The 19,971-nt window shown below is 32.5% G+C and overlaps 1 pseudogene; it reads left to right on the forward strand.

The window, feature by feature from the left end:
• Positions 1-13,594: 13,594 nt before the first annotated feature.
• LOC149579733 (scopoletin glucosyltransferase-like) lies at positions 13,595-15,089 on the forward strand (annotated as a pseudogene).
• The last annotated feature ends 4,882 nt before the right edge of the window (positions 15,090-19,971 follow it).

The following is a 19,971-nucleotide window of genomic DNA, read 5'->3' on the forward strand; positions in this document are numbered from 1 at the left end:
TCATAGAGGTCTTAGTTTGGATCTATGCCAAATCTTGAACAAAATTATTAAATTGTGAATTCAAACTTAAAGCAACATTGCAATTAGTGGGGGATATTTTATTAGTTTGAATTTGAAAAAAATTTATATCCACTGGGTAAAGATTAAGAAGATTTTAAATACCTTTGTTTTAATTGACCATGAGGTTGATTTTTGTATAGTTGTTGATGTTTTTGAAGGAAATAAATCTGATTTTCTTTGGTTTTCTGAAATTTCTCAAAGAGGAACATTTAGAGGATTTGATATTTTGCATTTAAATTTATCAAAAAAGAATTGGAGTAGTTAGAATAGATTGTTATAATTTTTTTGAGTATTATGTGATTTCATTTACTATAGAAAAATATATAATAGTTTTTTGTGAATACATCCATTAAAATGTGAACAAGAATATTTTATATTTCAAAATTTAACATATAAAAAAATAGGATAAATAACCTTTAGTTGTTTCAACTAATGGATCCCACTTAGTATAGAAGACAATTTTATTGTAGAACACTAAGTCATAAGCCACTATGAATAAATCATTTTTTGTGTGTTCCAATACTTGTGTGACCCATGTTTGGATTTCAACACTTCAATTCAAAGATTTTTGTTGAGCCGGGCATCAAAATCTAGTTTTGTGAGCACATAGATAAAAATCTAGAGGAGGAAAGGGTTAAGAAAGGTGTGATAATGTCTCTAGTTAGAGATAAAGGAGAAGAGATGAGAGAGTGGACAGGTAATTTGAAGGATACAACTTCAAATGTTGTCAAACAGAAAGGATCTTCTGTCAGAGATTTGACAGCTTTTGTAAGTCACATGTATCAACTTAATAAAAGTCTGACGCAGGACTAGAGAGAGGTAAAAAAAATGTAAATAATGTAAGTAGTGGATAAGGTAAAGATTTAGAAGTCAAAGCTATCTTATGTGTTTAGGACATTTAAACAGTAAGTTGGATTTCGCTAATTTTTAGAGTGCATTTCTATAAGTAAGTAGAGAAATTAAAGCTAAGGTTTAAAATTTTGCATCACCCCATACCTATTGAGTTCGCACAATAATAGTTCAATCAAAATACACAAAACTTGTGGCTAAATATTTGTGAAATGTCCCAATAGGGATGCCCAAATTGGTCAATTGCCAAAGAAAATCTTGACTAATTTTTAGTAGTTTTTCAAAAGGTTTCAATCTATTGTCCAACTTTAAAGTACATTGGCTCTCAAAATTTAGTTCTTAATAATTTATGTTAAGGAAAACATGCCTAGATTTTAAGTTCATTAGCTTTCAAAATAATGCTTAATACATTAAAAGTTGACTACCTTATTTCAATGTCCAAGTGTGCACTACTACATTAGTGCCCACTCAACTTACAAGGCTTTTAACACTATTTCCTTTTCTTCAATGCACCAAGTTCCCACTACATTTTGATGGCTGAAGAAAAATTCTAGTTTTCAATCTTATTCATTAGTTCAAGTTAAAATTTTAATAATTTTTTAATATTAGATTGGCCTATATTTTTACATTTAGATATTAGATCTTATTCATTTTCAAAAATTTAGGAAATAAGTATAACTTATTAGATTGACTGTTAAAGATATTTTTGTATCAATTTGGTTCTTTAAAGATATTTGTTTGATAAAAAAAATTTATGATAAAGAATTTGATAAAATTAAATAAATACAAAGATTTAGCCACATTTCAAGTTTAGTTGGCATTGAACAAAAGAGTTGAGATTCATTATCAACGTGTGGCTTAAAATCACTTAAAACATGGTACATCTTAGTCTTATCTTACATTAGATCTACTATGATCAATAGTGAGGTTGTGTGGTGGAGGTTAATTACAGTAGATACTATGATCAATAGTGAGGTTCTGTAGTGGAGGTTGGTTACATTAGATACTAGGGTTGATAGTGATGCTTTTCAATAGAGATTTTGTTATATGTATAAAGATGTTCATGATTACCATCATGTTTGAAGGTTTAGATGAAGATCCCTATTATTCTCCAAAGAGTTTTATGTGTAGCTCTCAAAGATGGTTTGTTGGGTCTTAACGTTTGGGTTTTAGCAATAAGATTCTTTTAAATAAGTTACATCCATTTTAAGGACAATATAGAATATAACCTTGCAAAAGATCATGCAGATGATGATTTTTTTGGGTTATATTTCATATTCTAGTGCTACTTTTGGATGGTAATATATAACCTTGATTTTCTATAGGTTGGTAGCATGCGAAGATGGAGGATTTTAATCATCTCAAGTTAGCTTCTCACTTTGAGATGATATTTTGTTTTAGAAGTATTTTTGGTTTTTCAGTATTTTGTGTATTCCTCCTATTGCTAGTTCATATATGAGTATATAAGTATTGTGAAGTTTGATTTGTGGAGGTAGGTAAGGGGTTTTTTGTGGAGTTTAATATGGATGGATATCTAGTAGTTTACAAGGTTGTGATTCGACATGGATAGAGGGAGGACTCGAGAATGTCAGATAGGGGATACACCTTTACGAGAGTTATGAGATAACTCGATGGAACTTTTCTTAAGGATTTGTTTCTTTAGTACAAATTGTCAAAAAAATGTGTATACATCTTGTATTCAACAAATTTTTAAAATGTAAACTTGAAAAGGGGTTTTCTTAAGAGATGAATATATTTGTAAGAATACTATAATAAAGGGGTGATTGTTATTATATTGTATTACATTTTTATTAGATTTATTACATTTAATAGGTTAGATAATTACAAAAATAGTTTGTGCATAGCTAAATTGTTTACCATTTGCACAACATTATAAAATACCTATCAAATGTAATTTCTATATACATTGAAATAAATGAATACTATATATATTTTTTCATAATAAAATCATGGTAAAAATAAATTGACCTTGAATATTTAAATATCATTATTTGAAAATTTTCTCAAGCCTTTATGTAACATTCTCTATAATTTCTATAAAATTGATAATTTCAAAAGAAGACAGATTATTCAAATAACGTAGAGGAATCTTTACATGAAAATGTTTCCATTGTACAAAATATTTTGGGGAGCTAGAGATGAAAATATTGGATATTGCTAAATATGACCAATTATAAATATCCCTAGTAATAAGAAATAATTAATCTATTTAATTATTTTGGATAAGTAGAATTTTTAGGGTTTTATTCTAGGCTACTGATTACCCATCTCCTTTGATCTATTTTGGTAGACAATCAACCACCTTATTCCCCTCTTAAGTATATAAACAAATAGTGTTCATTCAAAACTTATTGCCACAAAAAGAATATTCTTAGCCACTTGATCCCATTTCAACAATGAATCTTGCAAATTCCTTTTATTAAATAAGGATATTAAAATCATAGAATCCATTGAAAATTCAACCATCTTGTATCCTAGCTCACTAGCCTTATCCAATTCCTTAAGAATCACTTAGGCATCCATATAGTTATTTATATACAATCCAAAATAAGTACAAAAAAATGATAGATCATTCACAATCTCAAATAATACTTGCAATACAATCAACTAAAAAGTATGTAGTAAAATAATAATAAATTGTACCTAATCCTATAGAAATGTGTTACAAACTTATGTGCCCAAGTTAAACTTAAGCCTGTGAGTAAATAATATTGACTCAACCATTGCAGGCTTTCACAAATATCTTCTCTCACTGACCAACAGTTCAACCAACTAGAAATTTGTGACACATGCATAGGTCTAAGAAGATACAGCTATCCCCACCCACTCAGTCATTTTAAAGACCACATCCAATACATCAACCATATTCCTTAAAACCATAGAATAGACATACGAAAGATAGGGACAATGGAATTTCGACATTCCCTTTAATCATCAACAAATATACTCTTTGTTCTAGTTATGATAGAATCTTGGAATAAGTCCATGACAATTTTTTAAGATGTCTTCTCTACATTTTCATGTTTCTCTTTCTTATTACTCTTCTTGACATTAATCTCCTTCTTGACTAAAATTACAAATTCAAGTAAGGAAATTCCAACTAGGATATAAATTCTATTTACTAGTTCAAGAATTGCAGAATCCACTTCCAAGTTTCTATGCTCATTCTCTGTAATTCTTCTTAGCTCTAGACACATTTTTGCATGCAATGAATTTTGTAACTTTGATATCCAACCATCTTAATATTTATTTAATTTATGACACTAAGTAAAGATATTCTACACAAGTGGCAAGATGATAACATCCCTTAGGCTATCAACTCAAGCATTATTTCATTTTCTTGTACTTTAAAGATTTGGAATGATATGATTTATTTAATTGATCTCCTTTTATTCTACCAAGGAAAATTAAGTTACTTCATTTTTCGTAAACATCTTCATCATCGCTTACTAAAATAGAAAAAAATATACTTTCACATCCCCAAAGTTAGTGCCTATGATCTAGTAAACAAATTATGTTTCATAGAGTTTCATATACATCCTTGCAAAATGGCCAACTCTCTATATTTTCCAAGCATCACTTTCTCTTGATGCGATATGGTGAAATTTTTAATTTCTACATTTTTGGTAAGGCAAGTTTCTCTCTTGGAAACCTTTCACCATATAATCCTACAAGGAATTTTAGGGAGTACCACAACCCTTACTTGACATGGTTGCTAAGTTATTTTGATTATGTAAGAGTCTTTTGTAAGGTGTTAGAGGTTGTAGAATAAGTATTAGGATGACTTTTCCAAAAAGTTTCAAATTGTACAAATATTGTTAATGACAACATTGACAACATTTGGCATACTTGTGCATTTGGTTAGCAATGGGCACCAAACTTTAGAAACCATTTAGGAACCTTTATTTTATCATTAAAATTTCCCTATAATGACTAAGGAAGTTCAGTTGTAGTATGGGAAAGATGTTTGGAGGAATGAAACTAAGTTTTTACCATATTTTCTTTGTAATTTCCCATGTGATGGTATGTGATTGGATTTCTAGTGATGACTATATTATAGATCATATTAGTGGGTTGAATAATCTTTATATTGCAATTCATTTCAGGTTGTGAAGTGAAAAGACAAGAATTTCATGAGTAATTTTTTATTAATTACTTGAAACCCTATTAAACCATGGGTTTGGAGGTTAATCATGAAATTTGGGTTTGCATCCTCCAACCAAAATTTTGATTCTCTAGAGTTTTCAAGGTCCAAAATCCTTATAACATTATGGAGATTTTAGACCTATCCAAGAAATTAGAAAATTTTGGCAAGAAGCCCTAGGTCTGGCATTCATATGTGGCAGACAAGTTTGCAAGCATACAATGTTTTTTTGGATTGGAAAATGAGGTTTTGATGGGGTTTAAATGCATTGAAGGTGTTTTATGAACTATGTTCCAACTTTCCAATGTGTAGAAAATAGTTGGTTGTAGAGTTAAAGCACTTACTTATCTTTGATATGGTTAAACTAACCAAACCAACCCTATAGGACTAATAGGAGGGTATTAAAGAAATAATGGTTAAATGGATTGACCCACGTCTAAATCCTCTATATTGCATAGAGAACCCAAAACAATATCTACAATAGGATTTTTGTATGAGATTAGTACTAAGTTAAAATTAGCAACCTAAAAACCTATTGGGTTAAAAACTAATTGGACTACAAGGGTTTTTTGAGGTATTTTGAGAGAATTGGGTGCTAAGGGACCTTGGAATCTCAAATCCACCTAAGTTTGGGTTAATTTAGTACAAGGAGTCTGTATTCAAAGGGTGATGTGTTGAAGGGTCAGGCCACAATAATGATTCCCACTTTTTGGCCAACTTTGACACTGAAATGGATATTTTTAAAACAAATTTCAGTTTTAGATGCATATTACTAAAAAACCATAAAGTATTTGAAGATGATGTAAACTAGTAATTTTTAGAACTTTCTTTCTAGTTTCTAAAAAATAATTTTATTTTATTTAGAAAAAATCATTTGAAGTTAATTTTTCCATCTCCTTTGAGAAGTGATTTATATGAAAACCAACATTTTTAAAGAGTGACAAGTTGTTTGATCAAGATAACTTCTTTTTTAAAAATGAAATAGATTTTGTTTAGTGCCAAAGTAATGTTAACAATAATTTAGACATAGCTTGTTCTAATCAATATAATTTGATTTTTATTTATCCAAATCAATTTTTTCTTGATTTTATAGAAAGTTAACAAATCTACCTTTGATGAACATATTTTTGAAATTTTTTATTTTCTCATTATCTATTTTTTTCGAAGCTCCAAATCAAGATTTGTGAAATGGCTAGACAACCTATATTAAATAAAACATCATGATAAACACAATATATACTTAAAATAAATAAATTAGAAAGTTTATTTAATGTACACCAATTTTCTATTTTTTTTTTCAGGATATGGTCATGTTTAGCCCTCGTTTAAGCCCAATTTTTAGACCTTCGAATGGAAGGGGCTTCAAATGATGCATCTAGAGTGGCTTCAAATGAAGGAAATTCATTCAAAGGCCCCTAAGGGTTTATTTGGGTGGCCCTGGGGGGATTCAAACAAAGCCACCTGGCCCACTTTTCAACCACCTATTAGCCCTAGGGGGTTTAAATGAAACCCCCTAACCCAATTTTTGGTCACATATTGGCCCTGGGCGCTTTTCTTAAAGCCTTGAGGCTTTGTCTAAAGCTCCTTATGACATTTGGCACAAAGGTCTTTGAATGAAGTCTAAGGCTTCAAAGGAAGTCCTATGGGCCATGACTTTGAAAAAAGCCTTGGGGGGCTTCATTCGAAGCATAGGCTTCATTTGAAGCCCCTAGAAAGTAATCTTTCCACTTTTTATCTGATTTCTTCATGATGAAAAGTAGGAACCATTATTATGGCCTTACCCTAAAGTGAAGGTTGACTATTCAAACAAATATGTTGCAAGAAGTCAAGCTTTTGTAACCTAAGGCCTTGAAAGGGATAGGACTTGGTCATGTTTTGTACAAAGTCTTCTAAGGATGTAATGATCCAAGAAGTCCATGTTGAACTTGTCAAGATGAAGGTGGACACACTCGGCATGTGTGGAGCTCTATAGAGAGGAGAATTTTTCTTAGGGTTCATTGTAAGGTGAAAGGAAATCCATCTATCATAGCCTCCTCATGATTTTATATCATTTACCAAAAATTAAACTACATATGAAAGAGAAGGAAAAAGTTACAATGTATAAATTTCATTGGCTATAGGTTTTAGTGTATAGAAATTAAACATTAGGCATAGGTTTTTGGATATAGGGTTTACGGTTGACCATATTGGTATAAGGTCAAGGACACAATATTAATGGAACAAGGTTTGAGACACATACGATTGAGCGTAAATATTAATATACACTTCTCTCTCCCTCTCTAACCTCCATAGTTCTATTCCTACCTTTTTTTTCCTTTCTTCATAACTATCTTCCCCTCCCTACTTTTCCATATATATCTTCATCCCACTCTCTATTAGTTTTCCTTCTTCTCTTATTCTCTCTTCATTGTCTACATTGTCACCTCACTCTCCAACCCTTTCTCTCCCATATCTAGCTTTCTCCCTTCCTTCCTCTCCACCTATCTAAGTTTGAATGCATGCCAATCATCCACCTCTTTCTATCCTCCTTATATCCATCTCACCCTCTCTTTTATCTAGGTCATTGCCCTCTCTTTCCATCTAGGCCTCTTACCTAACTATTTATCTCCTCTATATATGTTGATGAAAGATCAACCCCATGAGTCCCAAGAGTGAACTACATGCAAACACCTATCATGGAAAGAGAGAAGAAAAAATATATAGAGGTTGGAATTCCTAGATCCATAGATGAGACATTCTTGATGTGCAAAAAAAGAAATTGCAATTATATTGAATGAATTATTACAAAGAGATCAATCCCTATAAAGGAGATCAAAACCTTAAAAGGTTTTGCATGATAGTAATTAATAAGAGAATTAATTATTATATGCCCAAAGTTTAGCTTAAGTAATCTAGAGATAATAAGTGACTTAATAATGAAATCAATATGATTTAATTAATAAGAAAATGCTTTATTACTCTAACACCCCTTCATAAGATAAACTTAGGGAGTAGCTAAAAACCTAGAAACTTTTATTGAAAGTAAATTTGGGTTCCAACAACAAGGCCTGATGAGGTACCCAAGTAAAACCAAATCTCTGAAAAGAGGAGAAATAGAGAAAACCATGTGGGAAGAACCATACTCCGAAAACAAATGGAAAGAATGTTGAAAAAGAACTAGTGAAAGATTGAAGAAGCCTCCAAACTAGGGAATGTCCCAAAAGATAGGAACAAAAGATGATCATGCAAAATACCACTGAAGTGTGCAGAAGCTACAAATCTCTATAAAAAATAACTACTAATCTAAAGAACCTCCACTAAAATAGAACCAAACTAGGTAGAGAAGACTATAATCAATATCGAATTAGGAGGCACACAAAGGAAATAAACTAAACTTGAAGATACAAATGACATAAAATACCAAAGTTGTAAGATTTGATCAATCAAACATGGAAGGATGCAACCAAAGTAGGAATTAAAAGAAGATTGTCTATATGGTAAATGATCCATCTCACCAAAATGCATATGTACCCATCCATTGCATCCAACTAGTAAATATGAACAAAATCTAAATACATAACTCACTCCATCAAACCAAGGAAGCATGAAAAAAAACAAAACAAAACCCCTAATACAAACAAGGGTGAGGTAATAGACAACTCAAAACATTGTAAGGTGGACCAAGTAGTCCTAATATTATAAAATCCTTTTGCAAGGTGGACCTAGAAATCCTTCTTACTCAAAACAAAGTAGATTACCAAAAGTGATCATTTCTAAGCCCTAAGAAGCCAAATTTATTACTGTAGTGAAGCTTGTGGCTGTTTATCTCCATCCCAGTTTTACCTTCTACTTGGAGTGTTTCTGGATTACCATATTTTGTGTCAAAGTGTTATGGTGTTGACTTCTTTATTACTTTAGGAGTCCACGTGAAATGAGCTAGGTGACTCACATAGATCTATGGTACTGATGATGCAGTCTTCAAGGATAAGGATGCCTCACAAGAACTCTTAACCCAAAGTCAATGCATGTTAAAAAAAAGCCAACCAATCCACCTTCAAACCATAACACTTGAAAGAAGGGCATGTCATAGACTTGGAGAATGCCACTGTTATCAAAATGGGAGGGGGTCAATGGGTCTTCAAAACACAATTGGAAAAAAGACATGTGTTTGAAGAAGGGATGAGCACCTAGTCACACAAATAATGTGCCCAATCAGATCCACCTAAGCACCAAATAAATGACCATTGATGCTTGGAAAGCTGCTCAAAGGGCCAAACTATGAAAAAATCCAAACCAATCCAATAAAAAAAGATCACAAGTCCTAAAAACTCTGTCAGTAGCCACAGATATCATGCATTTAGGTCTTCTAGAAAAAGAGGCCATAGATTCAACCACTGGGCAACTGTCGAACATTTAATGTGCCTTCCATGAATGATGTGGGGTTGATTGGTGGTTTGAATAGTGATTGTACAAGGGTACTGCAATAACTACTAGAGTACACATAGTAGTCACTGACTTGTGGTTGAGATAAAATATTTTTGGGCACAAAAAAGTACCCATGTCGAAATCATAACCACCATTCAAAAAATGGAAAGTGCGGAAAGAAGTGAAAAAGCCCATAAATAGGTCATAAAAGCACATATGAAGGCCAAAATTGGAGGGCCCATGGTTGGTTAAGTGAGAGGACATCAACGATCAAGGAGAGCTTAGAAATATGGATGAAGAGAGTATCGCTCCACCAACAATAAAATCTCGCTCCACAATAAAATAAGTAGTAGTTCTTGCCATGAACATTCTAATAAAATAGCATCCTTTGGCCTCCAGCTTGAAATACCTCCCAAAAGTAGATGTACCCATCCATTGAATGTACAACGTGGGGTTAATCACCAATCATAGCACACTCTCTTTGTAAATTGGCAACTCTTAGTTAGCATAGCCTGAGCAAACCATGCTCGATTCACACAATCGAACATTAACACATCCATTACCAATTTCACTTGGAGCTAACTCGAGCCACGATCTGGACATGGAGAGGGCCCAAAAAAGCATGCAAAAATTGGAGATAGGGAACCACCAAGATAGAATGTAGTATGGTCCCAAAAATGGGATTTGAGAGCTGATGTAACACAAAAGAGCACATGAATTCTACATTAAACAATCAATGAGACCTCTATTTGCATGCTAAAAACCAAAACACTCTAAAGTGAACATAAACATTAGAGCTGATGGTGGAGCCAAATCAAAAAAGTGCATGGTCTGAGAGGGTAAGGGCCAGAAAACCAAGTCCAACATTGTGGGGACGTCATCGGTTGAGGTGGTAGTGTATATCACCAAATTTGGATGCAAACTAGGGCAATATGTTGGCACCATAAACCATCATTCATTGTTTAAAGCCACTAATAAATCTCATAAACAGGCAAAAAATAGCCTTTGGCCCATGGAAAAGCTACTCTTCTCAAAGTCATCCATAAAACATCAAATCACATCTCAGAAGACATCACCAAATAGGGTCCTATGAAAACATGCAGTATGACAAGCATAAAGAACACCATGCATTTTTGTCAAAATAAAAACACAGAGACCGATACCAATGGCCTAGAGTCAGAGGCAATAAAGGCCCAAATTGAACCTGTGTCTCCAAATAAGAGTCAAATACAAATTACAAGTTTGGCAGCATTCCCCAAAAAATGAAATCACTACCTCATTTTGCATGCCTAGGTCAATACGCCCTAGCTGAAAATTTTTGTTTAAAAATCTTTAGATTTCAACAACATCCAATCTTATAGATGTATTCCATATGAAAATGAGGGTTTTCAAGCATTTTGAGCTCAACGATGATGTCCATTTGGGCTCAACGTGCTCCGAGAAATAGAACCCCCCATATTCAATACAAAATCCACTAAAAGTCACAAATTTGAAAATCGATGTCAAATCTCTCACAAACAGAACATAAGAATGAAGATCTAGAGCTGTTATACAATGTTGAAGTTGATAAAAGATCAATCTCACAACTCCTAAGAATCATTTGCATGCAAAAACATGTAACAGAAAGAGAGAAAGCAAAAGCTATGGAGGTTGGAATTCTCAAATCCATAGATGAGACATCCTTAATGAGTAAAAAGAGAGATTTCTATTATCAAAAGTTGATGAATGATTAATTACAAAGAGAAATCATCCTTATAAAGGAGATCAAAGCCATAACATATAATTGACCTAAGTTGCATAATAATAATATAAAATAATTAATTATCATATGCCCAAAGCTTAGCTTAAGCAAACTAGAGATAATAAGTGACTTAATAATTAAAATCAATATGATATAATTAATAAGAAAAAAAACTTTATTACTCTAGCATCCTCTTTAGTTCTCTCCCTCCCTTTTTACCTCTATATTATGCTCCCCCCTCCCCCGGCCCCCCACTCTCTCTGTCACACAAACTATTATTTTGAAGAATGCTATGCTTTCTAAAACATCATTTTTTTCCACATGTGTTTTGAACTAAACAATAAAACAAAAGGATAATTTGAATCAATTAAATAATAAATAAATATTTTTTAATTAATAGAAAAATCATGGTAAACTAATTAAATATGTAATATATAATTTGTTTTATTAAATAAGGGCAACTAATATCCAAGATTTGATGTGACATAAAACTAAATGAGTAGAAAAGTTGCACATTACCAACCAATAACTAAGATTGTGTAGGTTGAAAAAAAGAGGTATGTTTCTCATTTTATCTTTCTCTAACGTTTTGATAATATTGTCCACCCCAAGAGAAGTGTATTGTAAATATGAAATTGAGGGTTGAATGAGATATGCTCAAGCTTGGTTCATGGTAGATATTATGAACTATTTTTAGGCTTTTGATGTTATGCCAATGAATGGTTGGATATGACAACATTTATCTTGACATAATAGAAGCATGTCCATCACACATATTTATTCACAATGGTGGGATAGATGTGTTGTATGTCTTTTAGAACTCCATACAATAATTTTACTCACTTTTATAAAACAATTTTAATAATTTTAATTCACTTTTATAATTTTCATCAATCATTAAAAATAGTTTTCCATAACTTGACATATGATTAGAGGACTTGAATCTCAAAATTATTCATTCAAACTCCAATGCATCCAAGATTGATAGTGGATCTTCATTTTTACCATTACTTAGGACTTTAATTGAAACATTTTGTGTATTCTTATTAATAGTTAATTTTTATCTTTTCAACTAGATTTTTGAATCCCCACTGCCTCTCTATAAGGAGATTCCATGTTGAAATGTCATAGTGATATTACACTAGCTGCCCCCTTTTATTAAATCTGCCTTTGACTTTTGAGATACATGGCTTCTAATTTTTTATCTTGAAGTTCTAGTACTTATTTGGTAATTAAAAATAATCATATCAATTACTCTCCTTTCCAACAAATAAAACATTTACGTTTTAAAAAAAAATTTAAAATTATTATTTTAATGATATTTTCTAATTTATCTTATATAGCATACCTATAAATGTAAATATTTTTGCTTTCACTTGTTTATATTGTTTATTATATGTAAATTTTATTATATAAAGAAATAATACAAAGTAATAATATAATAATATTTAATATAAATCAAGCTTTTTTATCATAGGTAACAAAGCTTAATTGTTTTAAAATAATTTTTAAAATATCAAAGATATATCAAAAAAATATTTTTTTAAAAAACTAACCAAACCTATAAACATAATGGCTTAAAAATAAAACAAAAAATATTATATAATGACTTCAGAAAAAAGAAGAATTAAAATTTGAAAATAACATAGAGCTATAATATAAAATTTGAAATAAGTATAATTAAAAGTTGCAACTAATATTTAAAATTTAAATTTTGAGAGGCTAATATTTTTAATTTTTAATTTTTAAATAAGTATATTTAAAAGTTGCAACTAATATTTAAAATTTAAATTTTGAGAGTAATATTTTGAAATTTGAAATTTAAAATTTAAAATAAGTATAATAAAAAGTTGCAACTAATATTTAAGATTTAAATTTAGAGAAGGGGATATTTTGAAATTTAAATATGTTCTATCATTTAATTAGTGTGACAAATTCTTGCAACTAACACTTAATAAGTCTCACAACTTCTTGCAACTAACATTTAAAAATATTTTACAAAAGTAACATTTGAAATTTATATATATATTTTTGTCATTCAATAGTTCTAACAAATTTTTGCAACTAACATTTAAAAAGAAAACTTTGATTCTTATTCCATTTTCTAAGTTGGATGCATATGATACCAAATAATATATACTATTTATTATTTTACTTTCATATTAGAGAGGTGCATTTTGTCTAGAGTTACTTTCATGTTGGATAGGTGCATTTTGTCTAGAGCTTATGGTGCGTCCCTTTATCATCTAGCGTAGCTAAACCTACACCACTGAATTATTTTTCAGACCATCCCATTTCAGCATCAAATGATTGTATACAATAGATCCCCTCTTGCAAGGTGATTTCATTTCTGCAGCGTGTTTTGGTCGGCGAGGATGAGCGGTTTGAAGAAGCCTCACGTTGTTGCGGTGCCATTTCCAGCACTTGGTCACCTCATTCCATTTTTCGACCTCGCTAAGCTCCTCGCTTCCAACGGCCTTGTCATCAGTTATGTCACAACACCTGCTAACGTTTCCCTCCTCCACGAACATCTTCCTCGAGCTGATCTCGACATTCGCCTGGTTGCTCTTCCTACGCCCGCCGTGGAAGGATTACATGGACGAGAAAGGTTCGATCTTCTTCCCGTGGGGTCGAGGAGCCTCATCTTGGAGATGTTGGAAAAACTCCAATGCCCTTTCAACAACTGGATGAAGGAGCAAATCAACCAAAAAGCAGCAGCAGCACCTCCGGTGTGTATTATCTATGATTTATTTATTAGGTGGGCTGTCGACACGGCACAAAAATTTAACATTGCTAGTTTTCTGTTCAATACCTGTGGCGCCTTCTCAATGACACTGATGCATTCGATTTCGTGTTCGATACTACAAAAAGCGTTGGAGAAAGACGAGGAGGGCCGTGTTGTGGTGACCTGCAATTTGTCTCGTCCTCTCAGATTGTCTAAACACGAGGTATCCCCATTTTTCCTCAATCCAGACCTTTCAAACCCCATTCAGCTCTTCTGTTACCAGCGTTTCCAGGAGATTGGCAAAGGATCGGGAACGCTGGTCAATACGTTCCACGGGATCGAGGATTCCTATGTCGAGCACTTGAAAAATGTGACGGCGAAACCAGTTTGGGCCGTAGGCCCTGTGCATCAACAAAATTTGAATGGTGGAGCAGGGGACGTTAACAGCAGGGAAAATGGTGGACATTGATGAAGAGGAGCTCCTTTGCTGGCTGGATTCGAAAAGTCCTCGCTCCGTAGCGTACATTTCGTTCGAAAGCCACAACGTTTTATCAGAAGAACAAGCACATGCCTTGGCCAGAGCTCTGGAAGCCAGCGAGCAGCCATTTGTTTGGGGTATTAAACTGCGACCAAAAATGGAACCGGCATCCTCAGATCCAGAGACTGATCATTTTGGCACGTATTTGCCAGAGGGTTTTCTGGAGCGGACAAAAGAGAGAGGGTTAATCATACGCGGCTGGGCGTCACAACTGGTAATTCTTTCCCATGTTTCAGTGGGCGCCTTCAGAAGCCACTGTGGATGGAACTCTTCGCTTGAAAGCATTTCTCTTGGTGTTCCGATTCTCGCATGGCCCATGTCTGGAGATCAGCACTTCAATTCTAAGCTTTTTGCAGAATTGGGCGTAGGAACCCAGTTGTGCGAACACTTAGATGGAAAGCCAGAGGAGGAAAGCGTTAGGGAAGCTGTGAGAATGGTTCTGGTTGGAGAGAAAGGAAAAGAGACGAGAGAGCGCGCAGAGAAATTGAAGGCGACGGCCGCAAATGCTGTCAAATAGAAAGGATCTTCGGTCGCAGATTTGACAGCTTTTGTAAGTCACATTTATAAGCTTAATAAACGGCCTCTAATGAATGCAAGTATTGAATAGGGTAAAGATCCAGAAGTCGTCAAGGCATCTTTATGGGTTTAGAATTTTTAAATATCAAGTTGGATTTTGTTGATTTTTATAGTGAATTTAGCTAAGTGTAGAACTTAAAGCTAAGTGGATATTTAGAGATTTTTATGTAGGGATCATGGAATACAAAGTGGTCAAAATGTGTCATTTCAAAACGCTCTCTTCTACCTATCGTGGTCATGCATCAATAATAACTCATTCAAAATATACATTTTTTTGTGGTTAAATATAGTATTAATGAAATGTTTCAATTGTGTTGAACAAGTTGATCAATGGAAAAAGAGACTAACCAGAGTACATAAATGATTGATTATTAGTATATGTATTTTACTTTTTTGAATGCTTTTAAGAACAATAATTAGAGAGTATCTATGACAAAACTATCATAATTATAGAATCCCTCTAAAATAATATCAAAATAATAATCTAAAATCTAATATATTTAAAAATAAATAAAGAAAAAACCAATTGTCCATTTGGTAAAATGTGAATTTTAGTTTTACTGTTCAGACGTTGTTAATCCTTTCTCCTACAACTTTATCACTTTAAGATTATGCTCGACTACTTTTCAGTAGTTTATCATAAATTTGATTCATTGTCCAACTTTTAAGTTCATAACCTTTCAAAATTAAGTGATTAATGCCTTAGTTCAAGGCAAACATGACCAGTTTTTAAGTTCATTATAAGCTTTAGAAATAATGCTTAATACATTAAAAGATGAATACCTTTCTTCAGCACACAAGTGCACACTAGTGCATTAGTGCACACCAGTGCCCACTACACATACATGGCTTTTAACTTTATTTCCCTTTTTTTCAATGCATCGATTGCCGGCTAAATTTTGATGGCTTAACATCAATCCTACCTTTTAGTCTTCTCCCTATTTATTATGTTGAAGATATACCTATACTAAAGTTTTCATTACACCAAATTCCATCCACAATCTACATTTACCACTGAGAAGTGCAAGATGATGGAAGCAACATTGACCATCTGATCTTTTTACTTCATTAATTAAGGTTATATTTTAGATTAAGGAGAGATTTGGAAGCAATGTTTAAACGGTGATAGGTTTTCTGGATAAGGTCTTAACATCGAGCTGGTTGTAGACGACCAACTTGATATGTCACATTTAGGAGAACCCATCTATTTCCCTTAGCCACAATATCTTTCATGGAGATAACTAACAAAGCTTAGGGATATTGCCTACAAACATGGTCTAAATAGAAAAACTAACTGCTTAACAAACTGGCTTGAGACTAGACAAAAACACAAGCATCCATTGCAAGTATATATTATAATTTTTTTTTGAAGGAAGTGATCACTCATCTCTATCTTTTTCCTATCTCACTATACATGTACTTATGATGTCTACTATTGTTTTAATTTATAGGTTAGTGGTAGTAGAGAACCTTAAGACACCTGTAGATTTTGTGCCCTTCAGCATGCATGTTGGCTTCTTGTTCGGCCTTCACTGTCTTTCAGATCACATAGATTTTCTTAGGATGCTTAGAAAGTTCTTCTTTTGCTAGATCTCCAATAGATAAGAGAAGGTAGTTGAGACTCTCTTATAAATCTAAAATAATTATATTTGCTTTAGTTTTAGTTTAACCCTAAATATACAACAATCAGATTTTGAAATATAAAATAATTGGCAGTGGGATTTGCTAGTGGGAATCGAGGAGGATTTTTTCGCAGATTCAAAAGATGAGGGGATGAAAGACTACAAGAAAGGAGGATACCACATTGTATGCATAGGGGATTCATTTAGCAATGGCACATATGTAGTTTAACAGACACTAGGATGGGGTCATTTTTTTAGTGTTTAGCTCGTTAGGGACATCCATGCATCATTACTAATTTCTTCATTTACCCATCAATTTTGTAAATACCATGCTTGCTCATGACTAGATTGTACCTGAGGTCACAATGGAAGATTATGATGGATTTTTTATATGAAGGATGTTGAACTTCTCGAAGGGTACACCATCTCTTTGCAACAAAGGATCTACAGGTTTTTCAGTCACCTAAGGATTTTCTACCACACTAGTTCATGGGAGAATAGGAATCAACATCTATTGCCTCACGTGCTTTGGTCCAATGGCTCTACAATAGAGAATACCTTTGTTAATAATAAGCTATGTGTAGGTACAAATTATATTATCATAATTAATTGTTTCCTCATTACAGAGATGACTTTCCAATATACTTTGTTTGATATAGAGGTGTCTATCAGTGCACTGAGGCTTGCTATGTCTTTTACTTCTCTAAGGAAGGTTGTGTCTTCAAAGTGGGACTTGAATAATTTATTCTATGAACCTAGGGTTTTATATATTATGGTTACATGGCATTAAAGTGAACCCTAAACTACTTCCCTACTACAAAAGTGAACATTTTTCTGATATTTTACTACTTATGTACCTAAAGCTCTTTGAAGACAAGCTGAATTCTCATCTTATCTATTTTGAGTGAATTGTGGGAAAATTTAATTTATTTCTTTCTACTTTTGTGTAAGCATAATTTCTCTACCAAATTTTAAGATTAATTTACATGGGTTCATATTTATAATTTAGAGAGCTTATTTTTCAAACATGGAATGATGTATGATTGGATATTTAGAGGGTGTTCAATTACTGGCCTTTCAACCTCATTGCTAGGTTTGCAACCTCAAAGATAATGACCAGTCTTGCATTTGACTGAGTGAGAAATCAATGGCCTTTCTCTATGCCTCTGTTTATAATACTAGTTTTGGTGTAGGAGGCGTAAAATCCAACATCTTAGGGTTTGGATCAAACTCCTTGACACTGAGGATCCAAAGGTGAAGATCTAAAAAAAAAAGCTCTTACACTATACTGATAAAAACAAAGAACCAAGGATTAAAATAAAACTATGTTTAATTGATTTTAGAATTCTAAAAATACATAGTACATTATAAAAGAAAAAAACCAAAATTCTCAACCTTGTACTCTCATGAAAGTAATATAAGTTAACTATAGTCAAAAATCCTAAACAATAACATGCAAAGAGATTGCATGATAACAACCGCCCTGCATATGATGCAATCTAATTAATTTAATAATAATTAAAAATTGTGTCAAAAAAGATAATTGCATATGCGCAATTTTATTATGGATGAAATAAATAAAATAATCTAAATTAAAACCGATGCGGTGGAACCATGCGATGAAATTGAGTGTAGAAGTGAAATATTGAAAAAAAATGGTGGTGATGTATTGTGAATAGTAAATATAATAGTACACATAGAGAACTCATAACACCATTATTTGTTAACTAGGGAAACCCTGGCCAAGGGAAAACCTCAGTGGTGATGATGCACACAAGATGACTCACTAAACAAAAGGATCTTGTTAAGGATATTGACCCTATTCAAAGTCTATGAAGTACATATAGTGTCTCAAGTCCTTGTTAGAAGCCTCAAACTTGTTAGGAATTGTTTCAACCCTATTAGGAGTCAATAGATCAAATAGAATCTATGCAAGAAGAGTACACTACCCTAACATGCATTTATACAATAAAAGTCTTCACAAGAATAGATATACATATAATACTTTTGTCTATTGTAATTTGTAGTTGCTCTAACCATACATCAGATATAGTTCACATATCATCTCATTGACTTCACATCAATCACAAATATCACATAGATCACACATATGTTGCACATATCTTCTTACTTAACTACGCAAGATAAGATCTCTACTTATACTTGGCGAATTAGTGAATCTATGCTTAGTCGGCCTTCATGTCTTCACATAGTCAACATAATATAAAATAACTTATGGAATAACATCCAAAAAAGTCAGCTCATTATGACTTAGTAATTATTTTGTTACCAAAATAATTCCTCAAGTCATACATCTCAATTATCTACTATGCTTTGTTCTACTTTGTCAAATACTCATACTGGTATTTTGATCATAATTTGTGTCATGCTATCTATACACATATATGTATTGATATATGTCATCATGATACTATCATAGAACTTTCCTCAACTGCACATAAGCTAACTCTTAATGAGTCATCTGTACACATCACATTTGTTCTCTATACTACTGCAAACTATCTAACACATAGAAAATTTTGTATCTCTAAATGCATAAATAAAATGTTGAATATAGGTTCCTATAAATGACAACTATCAAGATATCTAACTAACCATATTTCCAACAATCTTCCCCTTTAGCATTGATGGAAAATTTGTGAAAATTAGCTAAGTTCCAAAATGATGTCATACATAATAATAAATAAATAAATGTAACTACACAAATTTGCCTTCAAAACATAACAATTTTATTCATGTTTTAATGGATCAATACATTCCTTTTCTCTCATTTAGATCAATATATAAGTGCATAAGTGTACTCCCCCTTACATTTACAATGCACAATTTCCTTAGAACATACATATATAATTTTCCTTTACATATTACTCCCCATTTGACATCAATGGAAAAGGGTGTCAAAACCATATCCTAAACTATGTGGGTTGATGTTGATCAACTTATTATTCTATAAAAACAATCTACATAAAAAAGTTTTAGCTTGTCCACTTCTTTCTTCAAATTCTTTGTCACTATATCAGAAATACTGATTAGTGTGCATAGTGCATAAGATGCCACTTCAACTTCGCTCAAGTTAGCATATGCAAACTTGTCATAGGAAGTCTTTGTTTCAAGACATCACTAATATACTTTGACTCATTTAAAATGGTCAATTTTTTTACCCATATTGGTTGTATGTTCAATCAATTTCTATATCGCTATTTTTATCATCAAAATTTTGACCAACGCTTGTATGTGTCAGAAGTTCAACCAAGCATTTGGTCAAAACAC

The sequence above is a fragment of the Cupressus sempervirens genome, chromosome 1, assembly GCF_028749045.1.
Source record: "Cupressus sempervirens isolate cs-2001-9-10 chromosome 1, ASM2874904v1, whole genome shotgun sequence".
NCBI lineage: Eukaryota > Viridiplantae > Streptophyta > Pinopsida > Cupressales > Cupressaceae > Cupressus > Cupressus sempervirens.